The sequence below is a fragment of the Nuphar pumila genome, chromosome 16 (genome assembly GCF_984573655.1).
Source record: "Nuphar pumila chromosome 16, dmNupPumi1.hap1.1, whole genome shotgun sequence".
In the NCBI taxonomy this organism is placed as follows: Eukaryota; Viridiplantae; Streptophyta; class Magnoliopsida; order Nymphaeales; family Nymphaeaceae; genus Nuphar; species Nuphar pumila.
In genome coordinates this window covers 72,260,701-72,284,910 of record NC_143264.1, presented here as the reverse complement: position 1 = coordinate 72,284,910, position 24,210 = coordinate 72,260,701, and the positions used below count along the sequence as shown (strand labels likewise).

The window sequence follows — 24,210 nt, the reverse complement described above, 5'->3', positions numbered from 1 at the left end:
TATCGGCCAAAGATCGGTATATTTTTTTTTTAAGATCACCATAATTTGGAGGAGGGTTTTGAAGATCTCAAATCCAAATGTTTAAATTTCACAATTTGCAAAACAGAGGATCTTGTATTGTATGTATGAGATCATAGACCATCAAATTCCCTCTTAGTTGACCATCGCCCAATGAAACAAAATGGCTAAGTACGCTCAGTATTCATTTCCAAGAACTTAAGAAGATTAGTTCTTAAAAATGCACTAAAGAAAAGGAAAGCAGCAGAATCTAATAAGAAAAAGGTTGGGCGGGTCTTTTTAAAAGATGGATGAGTTGGAGGATTTCTGAAAATTAATCGTTTGTCTCCGTACCAGCGTAAAAACGGGTTCTTTGTGGACCATTCGTGTTGGACCCATAGTGACAAATATCGCGAGATTTTCATAAATCTCGCGATATTATTGCGAGAAATTGCTTGAAAGTTTAAAACGGCAATTTCTTGCGAGGTTTTTAAAATATCGTGAGATTTATGAAAAAAATATAAATACCGTGATTTAAATGAGATATTTATGCCTATTTATTGTGAAAAAAGTGTGTATTCTTATTTTTAAATATTGTTTATTAATATTTTCTTATAAATTTTTTTATTTTTTAATTTATTTTTTTATTGCCAAGATTTTGCCGAAAAAATGTGAGATTTATGAAAAAATTTCAATTTCTTGTGAGTTTTTGAAAAATGAGATTTTGCCGAAAAATACGTGTCTGTCACTATGGTTGGACCTGATGGAAAAGATATGGATACGGTTCTTGCCAATTGTATCTGAATTGAATCCAGATATGAGCATATCCAATTGAAAATGAATAAAATTTCGGATATCTTTGAAAATCACATGAAATAAATGAGCTTGGATGTGGACTGACGCAGACCTAGTCGTCATCCACTTACAAACAAATCCAACATAGATTGAAGTGGATATGGACTAACCCTTTCTAACCGGATCCATATCCAACTTGGTTGCAATATCACAAGTCTTGGTACGGGGAAAAAGTTCGCAATAATCTGAAAAAATTTATTTTTGGGGAAAATTTAAGGAAAATATACCATTCAAAATTGGACGAAATTATAAAGAATATCAAATTATCAAAAGAAATGCTCTTATTGCATTAAACATCTCGATAAAATCGTGATACTTACAAAACGTCTCCAATATTTGTTGGACAGGTTGGTCGTTTATGTTCCTTGGTGAGATTTCATTTGTTCATAACATAGCCACAAAATATCGGCCGTGAGATATTGAAAACCGATATAATCCCAAGAAAAAATATATATATGATATTTCCAAAATATCTCCTATTTTGATAATATCATGTATCTATCACATCGCCTATTTTGATAATACCATGTATCTATCACGATATTAACTTGTTATTAATGTGATATTTATATTTTTTACAGATATTTTTTTAGTTTATTTTGTTTCTTTATTAACAGATAAATTATCGTCTATTTCTCTTTTTGTTCCCAAGGATATGAATAATTCCCAATATAAGAATACCATTTAGTTCTTACCTATGATTTTTTACTGGTGCATGGATAACCCACGGATAAGTTAACGCAATTCCTTCCTTAAAAGAAGGAAGAGGATGTTGGATTTTAGATCGGATCAGATCCAACATAGATGTGACCCATATTGTCACGGGCACATCAAGCTACATGAGAGAGGCTCTTGGGTTTTTGGGATTACAAGATAGTTATAAGGCCTGGTAACTGTTTATGTATGCTCATTATGGATCTCCACCAGATCTCCCCATAAATATGAAACCTGTAATGATGTGATGAGTGTCATTTATATATTATTGGTCTTTTTCATTGTTTATGGTTTAAAGAGTCTTGCTCACCTCTTAACCTTCTGGCTTAGGCTCATTGTGCGCATCAATTGGTTGAGAAAAACGCCCCATCAGCCGCATCCATTGAAGCATCATTCAAATCATCCATGGCCACATTCAATAAGTGGTTCTTTCACAATCCAGTTTACACTAACATTGAGTTATGGGCCTACTTACCACACATATTTGGGAAGTGGGTGTGCTAGCATCCATGCGGCGCTCACCGAAATTTTTGTCAGCGTTGTTCTCCCTCCCTGGACTTTCGTTTGGCTTTAGAAACCCTCGAGAGGTTGAGTCATGTTATATAGGGCGACAGTTGGCTACTTGAGGTCATGCGATAGTTGACCGCTTGAGTCCAACCATCACCGACGGGCATTGAGGCTAACGGTCGTCGAAGGCTGCCAGTAACTGTGGATGTGTACAACCAAAGTCAGCCGCAGCCAACCCTAGGTTTGTTGTTTCGTTGTCGAAAGGTGATCGTGGACGATGGTGACAGGTTGACAACTGTAGATTGTCGCCATTTGCGATGGAGGTCGGCCAACGTCCATAGGTGGAAGGGGGGACGGCCGCTAGAGATTGTGGTTGTAGAAGCCATAATTAAGCCTCGGTCTGACTGTCATCACAAATGGGTGGCCTTGGTCGATGGCAGTCGGCCGTCTGAGGCTAGTCGTCGCTGACACTACAAGAAAATCATGGATTAGCGACAGACTATATCCATCGCTAAGCCGTCGCTAAACTGTTTAGCGACGGATTAGCGATGAATAGCGCCCATTGTGAATTTTTCCTCGCTAATTAGCGAAAAAAATTTATTTGTCGTTACTTCTGTCACTAATTTGCGATAGATTAGCGACAGACATTATCCGTCGCTAAATTTTAAAAACAAAATAAAAAAAGTGATCCTTGTCGGGCGGTATTCCAGCAGCAATAAGCTGGACTTGTACCGCACCCGACAGGCATTTCACAGAATGGCAACTCTGCCTCATCGTCGAACTTGTACCGTCCTCTGTGAATCGGTGCTCTCCGGCATCGCCGTCCTCCATGAACTGGCGTGCTTTCTGGCATCAGTGTCCTCCAACAATCGCTATGCCTCATCGTCGTCCTTCGTGAACTGACGTCGTCGTCCTCCGTGAACCAGCGTCACCGTCCTCCGTGAATCGGCATGCTCTCCGACGTCGCCGTCCTCCGTGAACCGGCATGCATGCTCTCCGCCGTTGCCGTCCTCCGTGAACCGATATGCATGCGATCTCCGACGTCGCTGTCCTCCATGAACTGGCATGCTCTCCAGCGTTGTCTTCCTCTGTGAACCCGCATGCATGCTCTCTGGCGTCGCCGTCCTCCGTGAACCAGCGCTAAAATGTTTCTTGTATTGAGAATTAGCGACAAAAAAATTTGGTGTCGCTAATCCGTCGCTAAGTAGCGACTGTTTAGCGATGAAAGTTTTTCATCGCTAATCCATCGCTACTTAGAGACGGATTCATGAAGTATGTTTTCTCTAGCTAATCTGTCATAAATTTGCGACGAAAAAAATTCATCGCAAATTTCCGTCGCTAATTAACAATTTTCTTGTAGTGTGATAATGGTTATGGTTGGTCTCGATGGTGGCGGTATCTTAAGGGAACAACCAGAAGTTTTTCACCACTGCAATCGTCGACGGACAACTAAGGCTGACAACAGTTGGTCGACATCAACAACAGAGGTTGGTCGTTGGTGGCAGCTGCAAGCAGCAGAGGATGAAGGGGAGGGGGTAGAACCCTAAGAAAATTGAAGGGTTTATGTTTGTAGTTGGATGAAACTAGAGGTGGCAAAATCTAACCCGACTTGCCAACCCGCTTCTTAGCCGAGTTAGGGTTTGGCTTAAACGGGTTTATGTCGTAAATGGGTCGACCCGCCTAACCTGTTTATTAAATGGGTCAGGTTCGTGTTAGGGGTATGCCAATCCGCCAACCCATTTGACCCATTTAATAAGCGGGCTAGGCGAGCGGGTCAACCTGTTTACGACATGAACCCGTCAATCCGCAAGAGAGCAATAGCCAACCCACATCGCCTGAGTGGCAGCCAGAGGTCACCGACACCGACAGTCAGTCGAAAGGCCACTGACGATGGCAACCATCCCTCATTAGCATCATGATCGGGGTCAAAGGAAGAAAACGTTGGCCAATGCTTGGTGACCCACGTCGTTTACCGGCGACCATCCGACAACCCTGTGATGGCGGCCTCCGAAAGAGGTCCTTGGAGCCTTCCGTTGACGACAGCCGGATGGTCGGCCATCGTTGAGACCGAAGAGAGGAAAAGCTCCTTCTGCGTCTCTGACGACAGCAAACTTCGTCAGCACAACGATGATCCTCGGTGAGACATAGGACATCATCGGTGAGGCAGTGAGCCCCGACGAGCATCCTATCAGAAAACCTTTTTCCAACAAAAGGGATTCTGTGTTGCCAGCTACCAGAAAAAACTTAAAAACCCCTATCGACGTCATGTAATCGGGTGTTGACCCGACCCATTTATTAAACAGGTTAACCGTGTCGGGTTACTCGTTTAATAAATGGGTCATGTTTGTGTTTGCCACATCCGACCCGTTTAATAAATGGGTCATGTTCGGGTTGAGGTATTCTAACCTACCAACCCACTGACACGACTTGATTGCCACGCCTAGATGAAACATCGAGTTTCACTATAGCACTATACTACAATGAAACCAGACCCGACTGGACCAGGTTCGTGATCTGGACTCGGTTTGTGATTTGGACCCAGTTCATGGGTTCTGAGTGGACAGGGTCTCAGTATCACCCAGAGGGATCCGATATGAGACCCAAACTCATAAGGCATTCTAGGTGGATTGGATGCATGATCTACCTAATCTGAACCCAAACCCATTGCAGGATCGGGTGGTTCAGGTCTACACTTGACCCAACAGGACTCAATCTGGACCTGGAAGTTTTCCTCTATTGCAACCGTCGGTGAACGACTGAGGCTAACAATAGCTGGTTGACGTCAACAACAGAGGTTGGTCGCCCTTGGCAGCTGCAAGCAACGAAGGATGAAGGGGAGGGGGCAGAACCCTAAGAAAATTGAAGGGTTTTCATTTGTAGTGGGGTGAAACTTTGGGTTTCACTATAGCATTATACTACATTGAAACCAGACCTGACTGGACCCGGTTTGTAATCTAGACCTAGTTCATGGGTTCTAGATGGACAGGGTCTCAGTATCACCTAGAGGGATCTGATCTGAGACCCCAAACCCATAAGGCATTCTGGGTGGTTCGAATGCATGATCGACCTTATCTAGACCCAGATCCATTGCGGGATTGGGTCTACACCCGATCTAAACCTGGACCCATTAGCGAGATCGAGTGGATCGAGTCTGCACCTAATCTGGTCGGATCCAGTACGAGTTTCAAATAGACTAGATTTGTGTTTCACTTGGTATGATCCAGTCCAGGACCCAAAAACATTAGGGGTTTCAGGTGGATCAGATTCATGCCCAACCCAATTAGATCAGACATGTTTTAGTGTTTCCGTATGGATTGGGTTTAAGCCTGCCTCGAAGGCATCCAATCCAAAGTTGGACCCAGTAAGTGGGTTCAGGGTGGATTGGCTTTAAGTTCAGCCCGATTCGAGACCTGGACCCTTTGGGGGTTTGTTTGCATCTAACCCTGTCGAGCTCGAATCTGGGCCTATTGGGGGTTTTAGGTGGACCGAGTTTTCACCTGACCTGACTGGACCTGTTCTAGATCCAGAGCTATTGGCAGGACCGGGTGGATTGGGTCAACACATGACCTAGATTGACTTGATTCGGACCTAAACTCATTACGGGGTTCCAGGTGGATCGAGTCTATCCCTGACCTGGCAGGACCCGATCTAAACTGAAACCCAATAAGTAGGTTTTGGGTGGATCATTTTTAGTATCTCAATTCGAGGGATCTGATCTAGACCTGGACCCGATATGAGGGTCCAAGTGGATTGGGTCAATGCCCGTCCCGAGGGAGATAATCCTGACCCGAACCCATTAAGAGTTTTTGAGTGGATCGGGTCCACGACACACTTGGTCAAGACCCAAAACCATTTATAGGGTTCCAGGTTGAACCAACTATACTTGATCCTGAAACCTAAACTCGGTATTTGGGTTTCAGGTGGATCAGTTCTGAACCCGACCAGTTGAAACCATGTTCTAGGACCTATTACTGTTTTAGGGTGGATCGAGCCAGTAACCACGGGTCATATCAGGTCAAGAAACAAACCTTGTAACCCATCAAGGACATAACTGGTGCAGAAACCAATACGGTCCTTCTAAGACTGGTTCACAGGTTCTTGAGGCTGGTCATGGTGTTTTTAGAACATGTTCAAGGCATTTTAAGACCGGTTCAATGGTTTTCTAGACTAGTTCATGCATTCTGTGACTGGCTCAAGTGTTCATTGGATCGATTATGGGCTTCTTGAGACCAATTCAAGTATTTTTTGGATTGAGGGATTCGACCCATGTGTTGTTTCATGCATGTTAGATTAGGTCTAAAACCAGATCTTGTGATAGGATATGCATTGTTTGACCCTTTTAAGGAGCATAACTGGTTCAGTGATCAATTTGGTGGATTCCAAGACCAGTTCAGAGTCTTTTCTAACCAATTCTGAAAGGTTTTTCATTAGTTCCTGCAAGAGGAGACCTTGTTTTCTTGTATCTAATAAAGAATAGGGGTTTTCTCATTCGATTTTAGGGGTTTAGAGTTTTTTATGCATGTTTCAAATCGGTTCGGTAGTTTTGGGACCAGTTCAGAGTCTTTTTTGACTAGTTTGAGGTCATTTATATCGGTTCGAGGTATTTTATAGCTGGTTTCAACACTGGGACCTCGAGTATTACCTGGAGAAGCATGCTTTTATCATTTTTCTCGTGCTTTTATGTGTAATTTTATCATGGACGCATGACTCTTGCATGATATTTCATGCATTTTATATTATTTTATATTATCCATGATATTTAAGCATGAATTATGACTGAATTCATAATATATGAAATATGTTTTATCAAATTTTCATTTATGCACATGAGATGTATCACGAATTTGTGTTTTTGATGTTATAATACATAGTTTATCATGAATATACATGCATTATAATGATTGTATAGGCATGCTTTGCAATACAAATATATTTGCAGTAAAAGTTCTCGACCAACTCACTCTGGCTATCACCAAAGTGATTTGAGTTGTGTTGATAGAAGTTTTTTTGAACCATATTGAGAGTGTTATTCAGTATTGCATTTATATGTGACTTTATGGAGCAATGATTCTACCCAAAGGTAGATCATTGTGTTATAAATTCACACATGATGTAATATTAGGTGTGTATATTAGCCCATGAAGCATGATCATACCCAAAAGTATAGTGTTGAGTTTACTCTGGTTACATGATCTGCTGGTTTCATCGATTGAAGTCAATTCCTTAAGAATTGAAGAGGCAAAACAACTCAAAGTATTATTGTTTTCACCAAAGCGGAACAATAATGACTCTATTATGCTTGCCTTAGAAAAAGGTGAATAATAAAGGGTCTCATATTTATATTTTTTATATAAATATTGTATAAGCATTTATTTTGAAAGAAATTGTATTATCCTTTTTGGGATATATGGACTTACATTTAGCTTTTAGAACTAACAAACCTCCCACTCATACAGAGAATAGAACAGTTAATCAGATGGTTGTTTATGAGAAGTGGGAGCGCTTAAAAAGTTGTATATGAGAAGTGAAAATACTCAAATAGGCTTAGCCTATTGCTTTTGCAATTTTGAGTTGCTGAAAGTATTCGAGGCGTCATCCCTCACTGAAGGACAGTGAAGAAATTTTTGAAAGCCATTAAGGCTCAATTTATGAGTTCTAATAAAGTTAAGGTCATTTATTGCTTTATACAAGACTTCATCTCACGCCATAAGAATTAGAAACTTCATTTTGGGTCTTGGTATTGTGAACTCTATTAAAAACTTACTAAAGACATTTTGTGATAATGAAGTTAATGGACTAAGAATCATTTAATATGAATTGATATAATTAGTACGAAGAAAATGATTGTAGATCCTCTTACTAAAGAGTTAGCATCGATATTATATTTCTAACATGTAATAAGGATGAATTTATTTTATCTCTTCTGATGTATGACAATAACTATGGTTTTATGTGATCGCATTCATGAAATTAAATTGATTCTCTATGGTTTTATGCATTATTGATTCTGTATAAATTATTTCTCATTTGTGAAGAGAGAATGAAACTTTGGTGTCTAATGAGTGGAGGAAGAGTACTTTGGTGCCTCTATATAAGAATAAGGGTGATATATAAGATTGCACAAACTATCGTGGTATAAAACTCATGAGTCATACTATGAAACTTTGGGAGAGGGTGATTGAGTCTAGGTTGAGGAAGGTTGTCATGATATCGAAGAATCAATTTGGTTTTATGTCTGGAAGATCAACTATGGAAGCTTATTGAGAGAAATAGCGAGAGGAACAAAGATTTGCATATGTTTTTTATTGATTTGGAGAAGGCATACGATAGAGTACCTTGGGACGTTCTCTGATGGACAACGATGAAGAAAAGTGTTTCTCTCAAATACATTAGTATAATTAAAGATATGTATGAAGGAGTAGTAACCAATGTTCGCACATGTGGAGGGGTGACAACCAATTTTCCTATAACGATTGGGTTACATCAAGGATCTGCTTTAAGCCCTTTCCTATTTGCTATAGTGATGGATGAGCTTACGAGATCAATTCAAGAAAATGTGTCGTGGTGTATGTTGTTTGATGATGATATTGTTTTGATTGATGAGTCTAGAGCTGGGGTTAATGCTAAGTTAGAATTATGGAGACAGACATTAGAAGCAAGAGGTTTTAAGTTGACTAAGAGTAAGACAACATATATGGAATGTCGGTTTAGTAAGCAACGAAGTAGTGATGAGAGTGTAGTGAAGCTTGGTGAGCAAGAAATACTGGTGAATGATTGTTTCAAATATTTGGGATCTATCATTCAAAAGTATGGAGAAATTGATGGAGATGTAAATCATAAGATAAAGGTTGGGCGGATGAAATGGAAAAGTGCAATTGGAGTGTTGTGCGATCGTAGGATGCCATTGCGGTTGAAGGGAAAGTTTTATAGGATGACTATTAGGCCCACTTTCCTATATGGTACGGAATGTTGGGCTGCCAAGAGACATCATATTCAAAAAATGAGTGTAGCTGAGATGCAGATGCTTAGATGGATGTGTGGAAATACAATAAAAGATAAGATTCAGAATGAGGAGATACGTAAGAAGGTAGGCGTTGCACCCATTGAAAATAAGATGAAAGAGAATCATTTACGGTGGTTTGGACATATTCGATGAAGGCCTAATGATGCTCCAGTTAAAAAGATGGAGAAATGGGAAAATATATTACTTAAAAGAGGTCAGGGTAGGCCTAGGAAGACTTGGATGGAGATGATAGGAAAGGATATGAATGCTTTGAACCTCACCGAGGACATGGCATTGGCTAGAAATGATTGTAGGAGAAGGATTCGTGTGGAAGACCCAGAATGATTTTCTTTGTTGGTTCATATCGCCGACCCCAATTGTTTTGGGATGAAGGCGTAGTTGTTGTTGTGAAAAGAGAATGACATAATAACAATATTAAAAGGTCAAATAAAATGGGTTAAAGACCAACTTGTTCATAGCGATACTCTTAACATACTAAACACTTAAAATGAATAATATTATAGTTAATAAAAATATGACATCTGATATAGAGGTGTTCATCTCCATGACTCGGATGATTCATTCTTATGATACAAGATGGCATGTGAACCCACATAGAAATTAAATTGAGATAACAATAATAAACTTCGATGATGTGTTTTTTCCATATCAATGGGTCAAGTAGGAGAATGTTGGATTTTGGATCTGATCAAATCCAACCTGGATGTGACCCATATTGACATAGGCACATCAAGGGACATACATGGGAGAGGCTCTTGGGTTTTGGGGGTTACATAACAGTTATAAGATCCCATGTATGCCCATTATGGACCTCGACCAATGTCCATTATGGACATTCACCAAATCTCTCTATAAATAGAAGGCTTGCAGTAGTGTGATGAGTGTCATCTACATATTGTCAGTCTCTCTCACCGTTTATGGGTTTAAAGGGTCATGTTCACCTCTTAACATTCTGACTTGGGCTCATTGTGGGCGTCAATTGGTTGAGGAGAATGCCGATAACCCGTATCCACTGAAGTGCCATTAAGATCATCCATGGCGACATATGATAAATGGCTCTTTCATGAACCAGTTTATGCTAACAAAGGATGCAATACCATATCAGCCTTTTCCATCTCTTGCATGTGCACATGATTAGCTATTAAAGTGCACATGCATACACAAAGAATTACACAAGATGAACACAATAGAAAGCTTCATAATTTAAATCAGAATGATAGTTTGAAAATAGGTAGAACCATATCTTCCTTCTTTTTTCAAAAGGTAGAACCATGGTTATCATAGAAAATAATGGGAGAGAGGAGCAATGCACAAAGCAAAAAGCAAGAAGCTATATTCCAGTGATACCACAATGCTGAAGCATTAGGCATTATAAAAGCATCTAGGAAAGCAAATAGGAAATGGCAGTGGAAATGAGTAAGCAATATCTGAAGTGTGTTTTATTTAAATGCAATTTTCATTTTTTTTCTTGCCATAACTCCCACATAGATAGGTTTTACAGGAAAACATGATCTTTTGAATGATAGAGAAGCACTTTTTTTCTCCCTAACAAGATGAATACTATTTCAATTTAAAGAATGACCCTATTGTCCTTGCAAAATGGCACACTTTCTGAAATACTTAGCAATTTGACAAAAATGATAGACTTTTTTAGGACATTTTTGTCCTTCTCATATGAGAACTTGTTGAGGTTTGCAAGATATATAGGTATGTTATAGGAAGTTTGCAACCTTTTAATAAAAAAGAGATTCTATGAATATATGCAAATACAGTACAACCTTCACGAATATAACATGCATACCTCACTTAAGTAAATACTCAATGAGCTTCGCTCATGTGTTTGACATTTAAAGTCACTTGTGGTGAATGTCTTCAACATTTGCATTCTAATGAGACCTTCGCAAATATAATACGATATTCATAAATACAATACGACATTTACGAATATAACTTGTGAACCTTCTTTAAGTAAATACTCCTTAAAGAAATCCACAAATATTTGTTGACATTCACAAATACATGTTGTGAATGTCTCTGACGTTCGCACTCTGATGAGATCTCTACAAATACAATATGACATTCATAAATACAGTGTGACCTTTATGAATATAACTTGTGAACCTCCTTTAAGTAAATACTTCTCAAGGAGCTCCATAAATATCTACCAACATTTGCAAATATAATACTACCTTCACAGATACAATACTACCTTCAAAAATATAACCTTAGAACCTCCTTTAAGTAAAAACTCCTCAAGGAGCTCCAGTAATATGTATGACATTTACAAATAATTGTTGTGAATGTCTCAAACTTTTGCATATTTGTTGATTAATATATAAAGTCATTAAAGTGTTTTTTTGTTCTCGTTAGAACTCTAACCATTTTCATTCTCTTCCTCTCCTCTTTGTGGCGATTCCTGAGAAATCATCTTGTAGTATTTCAACGAGGCTGCAACATCTTTTTGGTCATTTTTTTTGTCTTTTGGTTATGTCTTAAAGTGAGTTATATATATATATAGTTTTCTTGCATTCTTAAGTTATTCTTGTGTAGATATATATATATATATATATATTTAATATGGCCTTATAGTATTTGTGTTTGGTTGTTTTCATGAAAGATTTATGTATATTTGCATGTATTTTATTTTAATATTTGACATCAAGAATTTTGTTTAGAGTTTACCATTTTTAGGGATTTTTCATATATATATATATATATTTGTTGGTGTTGTAGTTGATTTATGTTTATTTTATTATTTTATTATTTTTTATTTTTTTATGGGTTTTTTTAGGTAATGGGATTAGGGTTGACTGTGCACAAGCATTAAATTAGTGTGATGGTTGAGGTTGGCTATGCACAAGCATTCAATAGGGGTTAAGGTTTTTGCAAGTAGTTAGTTTTTAAAGTAGTTGTTGTAGGTAATTTTGTTAGTTGAATGTATGAATAATAAGTTGGATTACCTTTTTAGCTTATGCTATTTTCATTAGATGAATGATATATTGTGTGGTTGGTATAGGCAACTTTGAAAGGGTTAAAATACATTATTGTTGCACTGATTATGCTAATTGAAGATCTATAGTGGTCTCTAAAAATAGCAGCTTTAAGAAATTTGTAGCTTTGATGTCTCGTAAAATTAGATCTGTGTAAGAGTTATTGAGCCTTCGACATAGTTATTCTTCAAACGTAAATATGAATAATTATATTAAACGTTGATGATGTAGAATCAAAGTTATTTAGTGGTGATGTTTACTTGGAGGCTCACAAAGTTAAACAAAAAGTTGTTGCTTTTGTATCTAAACAAAAAAAATTGAAACTAATGTACAAGAAACAATTGATAATGAGAATGATGGAAATCCCATAAAAAATATGCATCTATCTCTGACATCATCTATTGAGTACAGTCTTTTAGAGAACATCTAATTGTTCCAAACTGTGGGTGATATTGATGTTCTTAATATGCATAAGGAGGCTCCTGGTGCCTCAGCCGGACTCGGACGATGACAGGGGCCCTCTCTCTCTGCGGCCTAACCTGATATCTTGTGTTCAGATCGGACCCAGACGACAGAGACACCCACCATCCCCAATCCCAGATGACAAGTCCCCCCACCATCCTCGGTCCCGAATGGTGGGTACCCCCGCCATCTGGTGCCCAGACCAGACCCAAACGGCTGGTACCCCATTGACCGGTCCTCTTTGGCACTCTCAAATGGTGGGTGTTCCACTGTTCAACTCTCTTTTATCATGTGAGGGACCTGGATAGTGAGTGTTCCATCGTCCGACCTCACCCCGTGTCCTGCCCCTCTCTGGTCGTGCTTAGGGAAGGTGACACGTAACATCATCCCATCTCGAGACGATGACTGGTCTAGTCATCCCATCTATGGTGTGGTTGTTTGTTTGGTCGTCGTTGTCTGGAATGACCGAACAACTCTGTCGTCTCGCATGTCGATTAGAGGATAAACCATTTGGCTTGTCCTCATCTCATTCCATATTGACCTTCCCCCTCTTGCATGATTTTAAAGAGGGAAGAACTCTTTTGGATGAGTCTTATTCTCATTAGGGATAGACTGTGATCTATTTGGACTGGATGAGAATTTGAAAGAACCCATTGATTTGTGACATTCAAAAAACTAAAAACAAAGGTCTTCCTCAATAACCTGATCATATAGCCCTGCCATACCCTTCTCTTTCGAGTTGTCATACCTACACAATGGTGTTGTTGAAGTGATTCAATAACCACTGTACCTATGCAGAGGTGCTATCAAATTTAAAAAAAGTTCCTAAATGCTAAACGGACCCTCGAGTCTGAAAAGGATAATTTTTTAGATCATTCTCTTGCATTTGTTCTTTTATTTTGATTTTTATTATTTTAAGAACAAATACTAATACACTTTAATCTTTATTGCATATTCGAGCATCTTGACAGTACGATTCACGCTATAAATATTGACGAACTTGCCTGGATCCTACCTATTAAGTTGTACATGTGTGTGTGTGTGTGTATATATATATATATATATATATATATATATATCACCATACATATATGTATATATTTGTTTCATATTGTATATATATATATTTTATTTATAATGATATAGTAGGTAATACTCTCTAAAGATATTTTTGATATTTCACAACATTATAATAGGTTGTGCCCATTAGGGGTACTTTAGTTCTTTTGATTTACTTTATTCTTTTTGCTATTTTTTGTTTTTATAGAGACTATTTGGTTAAAGACTAAATAGAGTTGTTGGGTTCTTTTTGAACTAGTCAACATAGAGTTGATTAGCCAGTAGAGTTGTTGGAACAGTTCAATAACTCTATTTGAGACTACCTCTTGTGTATAAATATGGGTGAAACCCCCTCTTGTTCTCTATTGCTCTTCCCTTTAGTGGTTGTTTGTATTTCCTATATTGGTACCTTGTATTATCCTATGATGAATTTGTGCATATGCACGTTGTGTTTATGTTATCATAAGACCTTTGTAATTATTGTTTTTGTTTTTTCACATATTTCGTGACATAGTATCAGAGCGAGAGATTCTTGATCTCATTATCTTGTTCAAGTTCGTGTTTTGAAAGAATATTTTTTATTGGTATATATGACTTGGATTCAAGGCCCTCGTATTTTGGTATGTATCTCTTGTTTAATTAAAAAAATATATAATATATATTTTCTTTCTTTTCTTTTTAAAATTTGTTTAAAATATTATGGTTATTTCTTGGGCATATAAAATGTGTTTTTTAAATCAACTAAAACTATAGTTTTGTAAAATGTCTTTTAATAAAATATTATTTAATGGCTCTTGTTGGGTTTTTCTTTTGACATTCACCCATAAGTAGTCTACTTTTGATCTCTTTATGGTAAGTTCTCTATGTTATTATTATTTTTAATAAAAAATAAAATTTTATGATCTCGTGTACATATATATATTTATTTTGGGTTTCTTGGACATCATTATGATTATTGGCGACTTTATGCATGTACCAAAACATGTTCTTTGAATTCTATTTGGTGATTTCATTGAGATATGCTCATTAAGAATTTTTAAATTCTTGTATGTTTTATATCTTGAGTCATCATGATTTTAAGTTTATTAGTCATGTCATAGTTGTTTTGTATGCACTCATGAGATTGTTCTATCGACATATCATCTTTATATTTATGTATTGTGGACATATGTTATGCATGTTTTATGTGCCATTAATGATTATGCGTTATTTCAAAATAATTTTTAGTATTTTGGGTTGAAAAAATAGACATTTTGCGTATTGTTTTATGGTATTAAATTAATTTGAAATTAGAGTTTTATCTTAAAAAACTCCTTTTTAAGTGAGCTAATATTTTATTAGATCTTGCGTAAGCATGATAAGTCAAAATATATTATGGGTAAATTAGTATCTTATATGAAATCATGGTGTTCATATTCATATCTTATGTGTTTCTTTATAATTTTTTTTGGCTTTAAAATTACTAGATTATTGTATATACATGAATTTTGATCTCTTTGTGAGTATCTATGATTAGTTGCACATATGTATACTCTTGGTTTTCTGTATGGTTTTTTAAAAATCTCTACATATGTTTTTGGCCATTGTTGTCTGATAATAGACTTGCTTATAGTAATCATACATATAATTGCATATGATTGCATCATTTGATATCTTGTTATTCATATGATTGCACTATACTCATTCTAAAGTTTTAATCTACCTTCATTGGATTTGATTTGAAACTTTGTTATTTTAAATTAGTTCTTATATATGAACTCACTTATTTGGAAACTGGTTTTTTTGAGTATATATTGCCTCCTTATGACATTTGTTTTGCCCATTACAAATTTTTATATAATGCTTCATTAATTTTTGACCTTGTTATCATTGGACCATAGTTGTTTGTTGGAGTGAGTTGTGTGCACCTCAATTTTTTGTCAATTTAGATTGTTGGCTTATAGTTTGACTATAACTAACGGTTTTTTGATTTCGGGTTTTGTGGGTGTGTTGTATCACTCATTTGTTTATTTGACCATTGTTATTGTGGATGTTTATAATTATATTTATCTGTGATGGCTATCTATTTTGAAACCATGGTGTTTCGAAAGATTGTTAAAATTGATAATCTTATTCTTCCTAATGACATTAGTTTATTTTCATTATAAGCTCTCTTATCTCGTATGTTGCTTATATTGTACATGTTATCTAAGTGTCATTATATGTAGATAAGAGATTTTTGTTCACACCTTTGTGTATGTTTTTAGCCCATTATTGATATTGTGATCATACACATAATCTAGTCGTTGATACACTTGATTTTTTAGTGTTATAATATATAGAAAAAATATGTTTATTAAACCTTCTTGTGTGATTTTAGCTTATCATTGACATTGTGATTATGTGCTTGTTCTAGTTGCTGATACACTTATTTTGAGTATCATTATATATAGACAAGAGATGTTTATACACACCTTTGTGTGCGTCTTTGGACTTTTAGTGACATTATGTCTATGCACTTGTTCTAGTCGTTGATATACTTGATTTCTAAGGTTCAGATGTCTAGTGAGGTGATTGTTTATGGTGGTCGAACTATTGTTGAGATTTGCAAAATGTCATTTCTTGATATTTGTAAGATTTTTAATTCACTTCGTATCTTTCACAAATTGGTGTTGATTTGCATATATCATTTTCTTTGTTATGTGTGATTTTTTATTTTTTTTCATAAAAATTTTAAACTTTTATTACTTGTTTTTCCATGTATGAAAAAATGCTTATCGATAAAATTTCATGCATTTCATTGATAACACACACACACACACACACACACACACACATATATATATATATATTAAAATCATTATTTGGTCCTTTGTACTTAATCTCATTCTACTATATGTGAGTGGATTTTAATGGGTTGTGATTTATGAGATTGCTCTAATTTATTATTATGTGCATTAAATATATTGCATATATATGTTTCTAATTGATTATCTTGTCCACATTGTTGTATACATAAATTTAATTAACTCATATTTTCTTGAGGGTTTTTTTTTGAAGTATTATACTTTATATGCATGTTGTTTTTATTATAAATTGATGATTTGTTCTATTTAAAGTATTTTTTTAAAAATTTAGGATATTATTAATACATGATTGTTTATCTCTTCATGATAATTTAAAAATTCTTTAAGTAATTAAATTCTTTTGTGATCAATATTTATGTTTTATTGAAAAATATGTTGATTATGAGCTTATACTTGTCTAAAATTATTTTTTAAAATTTTATATATGAGGTATGCTCCTCTTATCTTGCTTGAATTGTTACTAATGTTTATAAAAATCTTAAACTAGTATATATATATATACTAGTTTTTTTTAGCTATATAACTATTTGGTTAGGATATTTTCTTTTGGTGTAGATGAAATATGTGTTTTGATCTCTTTGCAGGTTCTTAAAGATGTGATGGATTGATAAAAAAATATCTTTGATACATTATATCATGAAGATGAAGATAGCCGATGAAGGCGGTTGAGAATGATCACCGTTGAAGACATTCAAAGACTTATATTTGCAAAATTCTCTGATGCATCATAAAGATGAAGACTTTCAACGAAGATACTTGAAGACTTGGATCCTCTCCTTTGATTTTTTTTTTCTATTTTCAAACTTTTGGTATATCACACCATAAGTTCGAGGGAGAGTGTTAAGTTGTACATGTATGCATATATATACATATATATTTGTTTCATATTGTACATATATATATATATATATATTTTATAATAATATAATAAGTAATATCCGCAAAAAGTATTTTTGTCATTTCACAACATTGCAATAGGTTGAGCCTATTAAGAGTATTTTAGTTCTTTTACTTTATTTTGTTTTTTTTGTCTTTTTTTGTTTTTATAGTGGCTATTTAGTTAAAGACCAAATAAAGTTGTTGGGTTCTTTTTGGACTAGTCAATATAGAATTAACTAGTCAATAGAGCTTTTAGAACAATCCAACAATTCTATTTGAGACTACTTCTTTTGTATAATAAGGGTGAACCCCCTTTTGTTCTTTAATGCTCTTCTAAAACATTCTCACTTTGTAAGTATATTATAAATAAAATATTATTTATTTTATTTTTGCTTTTGTGTTTTAATGCATGATATTGCCCTTAGTGGTTGTTTGTATTGCCTATGTTGACACTTTGTATTATCTCGTGGTGGACTTATATATGTGCACATTGTGTTGTGTTATCGTAAGCTCTTTGTGGTTCTTGATTTTATTTTTTTGCATATTTGTGACACTACCTTCTCGACAGGTGAAGAATGATCAAGACTCGTATATGATGTCCCCACATTTTTAAAAAAGATTTCAGTGAATTTGAGTAAAACTCCCTCTTTCTGCATTCAAATTTTTTTATAAACAACTAGGTATTTCAGAGTGCACGCCATTTTGCAAGGACAGTACGATTATTTTCCGATTTCATTTTTCTTGCCATCTTTTTAGAAGTGCAATTTTCCTCAAGCTTCAAAGCAAACAATTTTTGTTTCGGGCACACTTGAAAGCACATTTTCTAAGGCCTGGGAAGTTTCTATTAACTATAAACAAAATTCTATTTTTGCAATATTTGATATTGGCTGGATGGGAAAGCAAGATCAAGCAGTCAAAGAACAGATAATGGAGTTTACGTAGCCTCGAACCCATCAAAAGTTCACTCTTCATTTCCTCACGTTGCAATGCCACAACAGGCAACAAGAACAAAAAAGGACAGAGGACCCTAGAAAGCCAAGCAACCTTTTATACTATCCAACAACAGTAAAAGAATCTATCTATTTTACTTGCCATCTTTTTAGAAGTGCAATTTTCCTCAAGCTTCAGAAGCAAACAATTTTTGTTTCAGGCACACTTGAAAGCACATTTTCTACGACCATGTGAAGCTCCTATTAACTATAGATAAAATTCTATTTTTGCAGTATTTGATCTTGGCTGGATGGGAAAGCAAGATCAAGCAGCCAAGGAACAGATAATGGAGTTTACATAGCCTCAAACCCATCAAAAGTTTGTTAGGAAAGTTTTAAAATATTAAATCTTGATGATTTTGTTTACTACCAAAAGTGTTTTGAAAAATGTTTAGTCCCATATCTAAGAGAGAAAAGTTTTTCAAGAGGTTTAAATAGAGAGTTTGTTATCTATTCTTTACTTTGGTAAGCCTTGAGTCTTTAGGTGGATTGCGAACGTTGTTGCGCATCGTGCAGCAACAGACGCGTCATTCGCGCACACGCACACGCGCGTGCGCAAGGGCGCTTGAGGCGCAATGTGGCGTTTTGATGGCGCACTTCGCACGCTCGCAGCGGTGCGAGGTGCAAATGTCCATTTTGGATTTTTGGTTTTGAGATATTTGGTCGTTTGAAAGCTTTTAATAGCATTTATATTGAGTTTATGTTGCATTGTGACTGTTGGACGATTTTGAAGGCCTTTGATTGACAGTCAAAGGTGGGTGACTGTTCAAGGACCTTTTCGTCCTATTTTCAAACCATCTGAATTATGGCCATTAATCTCATTTATCTTAAAACGTTTTGGCTTTTCTCACAAGTCTATAAATCTTTTCTTTTTCCGTCTTTTGAATGATCAAAATTTCTGACTCTCCAGTTTTCTCATTTCTTTCTTCTCGGTTTGGCTTGCAGAGTTCATGTGTGGGAGAGGTCATCTGTTCTTGCAAAGCAGTGACTCTCTTGAGGTTCAAGCCTAGTTGTATCTTGGGAACTCAGTCGTAACAAAATCCTTTTTCGCATCTTCGGAATTCCCGGAGTGGGGCGATTGAAGTTCTAAAGATAGCGATCTTAAGAATGTGCCTCTAGGCTTGAAATCTCTTTTTTCTGAAATCCATTTTTCACAAGGTTGGAATAACAAAGTTCACTCTTCATGTCCTCACATTGCAATGCCACAGCATGCATGAACAAAAAAAGATGGAGGACCCTAGAAAGCCACGCAACCTTTTCTACTATCCAGCATCCGTAAAAGAATCTATCTATTTAAGAGCAGACAGGTCCGACCCAGTGGCGGAGGCATGGGTGGGTGGTCGCCCACCCCAGAATTAGAAACCGAGTCGGAATATGATACGACTCGAGTCTTCTTCTTCATTCCCCATGATTTGGAGGTTGCATTCTTTCCTTGCGAATGCTTGTCGAAGAAGATCAGAGCATGGTCGTGCAGGAGTGGAGATCACGCCTCCCTGCGATACAAAGTTGCTCTGCCTCGATGCTGTGGCGAGGACCGTCCCCTCCGAGAGAGAGCTGAGGAGGCACCTCAGTTGAAAGGCCTTCGGCTTGCTGCTGGATCACCACCGAGAAGGAGGTGGCTCAACTACCGTAACAGGCTTTCGATCTCGATATATGATCTTCACCACCATGGAAGCTTCGTGCCACTGCGCCACCGACAGAGGTCGATGATCACCACCCGAAGTCTGCCCACCAACAAAAAACTTCTGGCTCCGCCACTGGTTCGACCTGATCCTTCTTTTCCTCAATCTCTTAGCAATTGCAAATGCTAGCTCTAGAGACTAAGCATTAAGTTTGGGATCACAATGGGTATGGTATCTGGAATTCAAGTCATCATAAGTTATGGTTTTTGATCCTCCAATACACTCAGTGACATTTTGTCCAGTCATTTCCAAATGCACACTCCTCCAGGGTGACTGCCCTCTTGCTCTTGCACATCAAAGAAAGCTCTAAGCTCAGCCTACACAGGAAAACAACAAAACCATTAAACTTTATCCATGGAGAGAAGAAACAGAATGACCGACGGAGCTCATAAAACAACAGCAACTGCTAGATTCACTCTAATTAGCATAATTCTTACTCTGATTGCATCAAAGGAACGTGTTTTCAAGGCACATGGTGCCTTAGTTGAGTTTCCATGCATTGGATCACTGGCCCAAATCACAATGAGTCATGCCTGTCTCACAGCTCGTATCAGATGCGGGAGCTTAACACGCATATTTTCAGCCCCCATCCGAGTGATTATGATTACCCTTTCTGGCTTGTTATGAGGGTTTAGAATCTCACGGAGTTTCACAAGCTCCTTTGGGTCCATCTTATCACTTACCTGTACACCACATATGAATTTACATAGCGAACTGGTTAGATCATTTAGGAAAAGAAAATTTGGGGGAAAATATAATGAAATTGGGCAAAAATTCTGACCAGTACTGCTGAAGTAGCAAACCAACAAGTTGGTAATGCGTTCTAAGAACCAAAGGTCCACAAAGAATAACAAAAGGGTTTTTGTATAATAATAGATTTTAACAGTCCACTATAAGCACATGAAATTTGGAATATAAAGATCATAACTAAATGCAAATTGAGAAAATAGGGGAAAAAAGAAAGTACAGGCTCAAGTTACAGGTTATGATAATAAGCACCACCTTTATACCAAGAGGATTGGCTACTGTTAAGATATGCATATATATGTTTTTTTATTAAAGGTATTTTTGTCTTTTCACAGGTTTTTAATAGGTTGTGCCCATTAGGGTACAACAATCTTTTATTTTATTTGTGTACAAAATAGGACTTTAGGTTGTTCTTGAGGGCATCTATGTAAAATATAAATAGAGTCGTTAGGACCTCCCCAACTGCTCTATTTCTAGCTGTTGGAGAGTGTCCCAATGGCCCTCTAAGGCATTGGTTGTGTATAAATAGAGGGATTCTCCCTCTTGTAAACTCAATGCTTTTCTTAAGTATTTATGCTCAATAAAAATGAATAATTTTTATGTTTTGTGTTTTTCTATTTAGTCCTTTAATGTTTTATATGCACTTAGTGCTTGTGTTGTTGCCCTTTGTTTGACTATTGTGTTGTCTCATAGTGAACTTATGTTGTGTACATTGTGATTGTGAAAGCACTTTCTGACATTGGTTTGTGCTTATGCACTTTTGTGCTTGCTATCTTGTAAGCCCTTAGTGGCATTATTTTTGTATTTTTCACAATTTCATTACATCTACACTATGCAGAGACTCTACATGAGCCCCATCTAACCGCCTTGTCTTCTCCCTTACCCAAAGGAAATGAGTTAAACAATCTTAGAAAAGTTCAGATGTGTAATCCTTTCTCATCAATGCTTGCTTATAAGGCAGGTGATGACACTCATGGGAAGTACAAAGCTCTGTGGTTCATTATGGGATGTTCCATGGTAAGACCAACAGCTGCTATGAATCCCAAAGCATCATCCACTCTCTGGGCAAACTCCTTGTAGATAGGTTAGTTCCCCCCAAAGCCAAACATCAGCTTTTACAAAGAGATTAGAGTACAATTATAGTTTATTTAATTTCATTTAATTTCAAGACATGTTCACAAATTCTAAGTGAAATTATCCAGTATGATAACAGTAAGCGTGACTATTAGATATCTTTCACCTTGCTCATTATGTGCAGTGAAGTCCAAGTTCCACTGAGTGACTCTCTGCATAGCAGCATATCCTCCAGTAGCTAATGCTCAGAGAAGATTCACAGTGGCTGCATACTGGGTATAAGCATTGATCAACCTCTACAGATCTGGAGCTTTAGATTTCTCATCAAAGACATCGCCATCCCTGGTAACTAAGAAGAGTCACCCTATCTCTGGTCTCAATAATCAAAGATGTAGTGCAATTTAACATTCTTAAGGCTTAAGAGATTAAGGTATCTTTGCACATACTTTGTTTTCTCCTTATCAAAGAGGCAGTGAGAAGCAACATTCTTGTGAAAAAATGAAATGAATGCAATCTATGAACAACTTTATTTTGTGAAGAATGGAATGAATGCACAATTTATGAGCAACTTCATTTTGTAAAAAAATAGAATAAACGCAATGCATGAACACCTTCTTTATGTAAAAGAATGAAATGAATACAAAATGTATAAAAGAATGAAATGAATGTAATGTATGAATGACTTTATTTTGTAAAAGAACAAATCACATGTATACATGCAGATTTTATATACAAATTCATATGTATATATGTAAATTTATTTCAAAATATATAAATTTTCTACTTATGTGATATTTTTTCTTTAAATTTCACTATTACAAAACAAATCCACCTGTTTAATAATACATACAAACATAACTAAAATTTATAACTAACATTCACCCATAAACATAACATAACTACAAATTTTGTCAATCTTACATGCAAAATTCCAATAAAGTTTTTAAATACAATTATAAATGAACTTTACATCCAAATGTCATCCACGTTTTTATTCATTCCGTCAAAATTACACCCACATATGGTATTCAGATGCAAATAAGGGGTTGATGATCACAAGAACTCTAGGGTTACAAAAACAGGACATCCATGTGCAAATAAGGGGTTGAGAAATAAAACATCACTTATATAGAACAAAATTTTGCAAGAAAAAGAAATTTCACAATACCCCTGCAATACTCGTTTGGAATTTCTCAAGGCACAAACTTTCGCAAGTTTTTAGTAATTTTGCAATACCTCATGCAATATTCTTCTAGAGTTTCATAAGGTACAAACTTATGCAACACTTAAATGATTTTTGCAATGTGCTTTGTGATACTCATCACACGTTTCACAAGTATTTTAGGTCTATCAACTTTTAACGGGTCTATCAACTTTTAACGTCGTAACCCGCAAAAAAAAATCACAATTGCGAGGGGTAAAAGCATCCAAAAAAGTGAGAACCTGCGAAATTGTCCATTTGATGAATTTAGTAAATTGTGGGGAATTTTTAAAATGTGTCGTTTTTGTCATACCGTACAATCATTTTTTATTTTTATAAGATTAAAAGTCAGTGGCCTAAAATTTTCATAAAATTTTGAAGCTCTAAATACCATTTTTTCATCCAAAATGCATTATTCAAGTGTTGCCTTTTAATAAATCAATCATGTTAAACACATCTATGGGGTCAGAATTTCAAAAAAAAAACACACACCAAAAATCCATTAGTATGTTTCATTCTTGCACTACACCCATTTTGTAGGTTCTCTCTCTCTCTCTCTCTCTCTCTCTCTATCACACACACACACACACACACACACATATATATATATATATATATATATATATATATAGAGAGAGAGAGAGAGAGAGAGAGATATTTTTCATGTTTTTCTTAAATTTGATTATACACATGCATTCTACATGTTTGATTTTATAGGAGTCGGCTCTTGCATCATCCAATTCTGATACCAAGAAGGTTTTTATAAGGCTTAAAAAATCAATGGTGCAAGATTTTCTTAGATATTCAAGGCTTACAAAATCATAGTTTTTCATAAAATAAAACATAATCCAAGTATCGTTTCCTAGTAAATCGATAGTACCAAACACATCTATAGAGTCAAATTTATGTACATGGGGAAAATCTTATGAAAGCCCCGTTAACACGACAATTGGCTAGAAAAATGGTTAGCAGCTACCACCTTTTCTCTCTCTCTCTCTCTCTCTCTCTATATATATATATATATATATATATATATATATATATATATATATATATATATATATATATATATATATATATATATATATATATACACACACACTAAATGGGTCCATGCTAAACCCATTTGATGGTAAACTGCGTGCTAAATGGGTTTTTCAACTTCTCCAGTTCTTTTTACACAT

General features: G+C 36.0%; 1 pseudogene; it reads right to left on the bottom strand.

The window, feature by feature from the left end:
• Nucleotides 1-4,042: 4,042 nt before the first annotated feature.
• Nucleotides 4,043-22,311, bottom strand: LOC149813534 (phospho-2-dehydro-3-deoxyheptonate aldolase 1, chloroplastic-like; annotated as a pseudogene).
• Between the last annotated feature and the right edge of the window lie 1,899 nt (nt 22,312-24,210).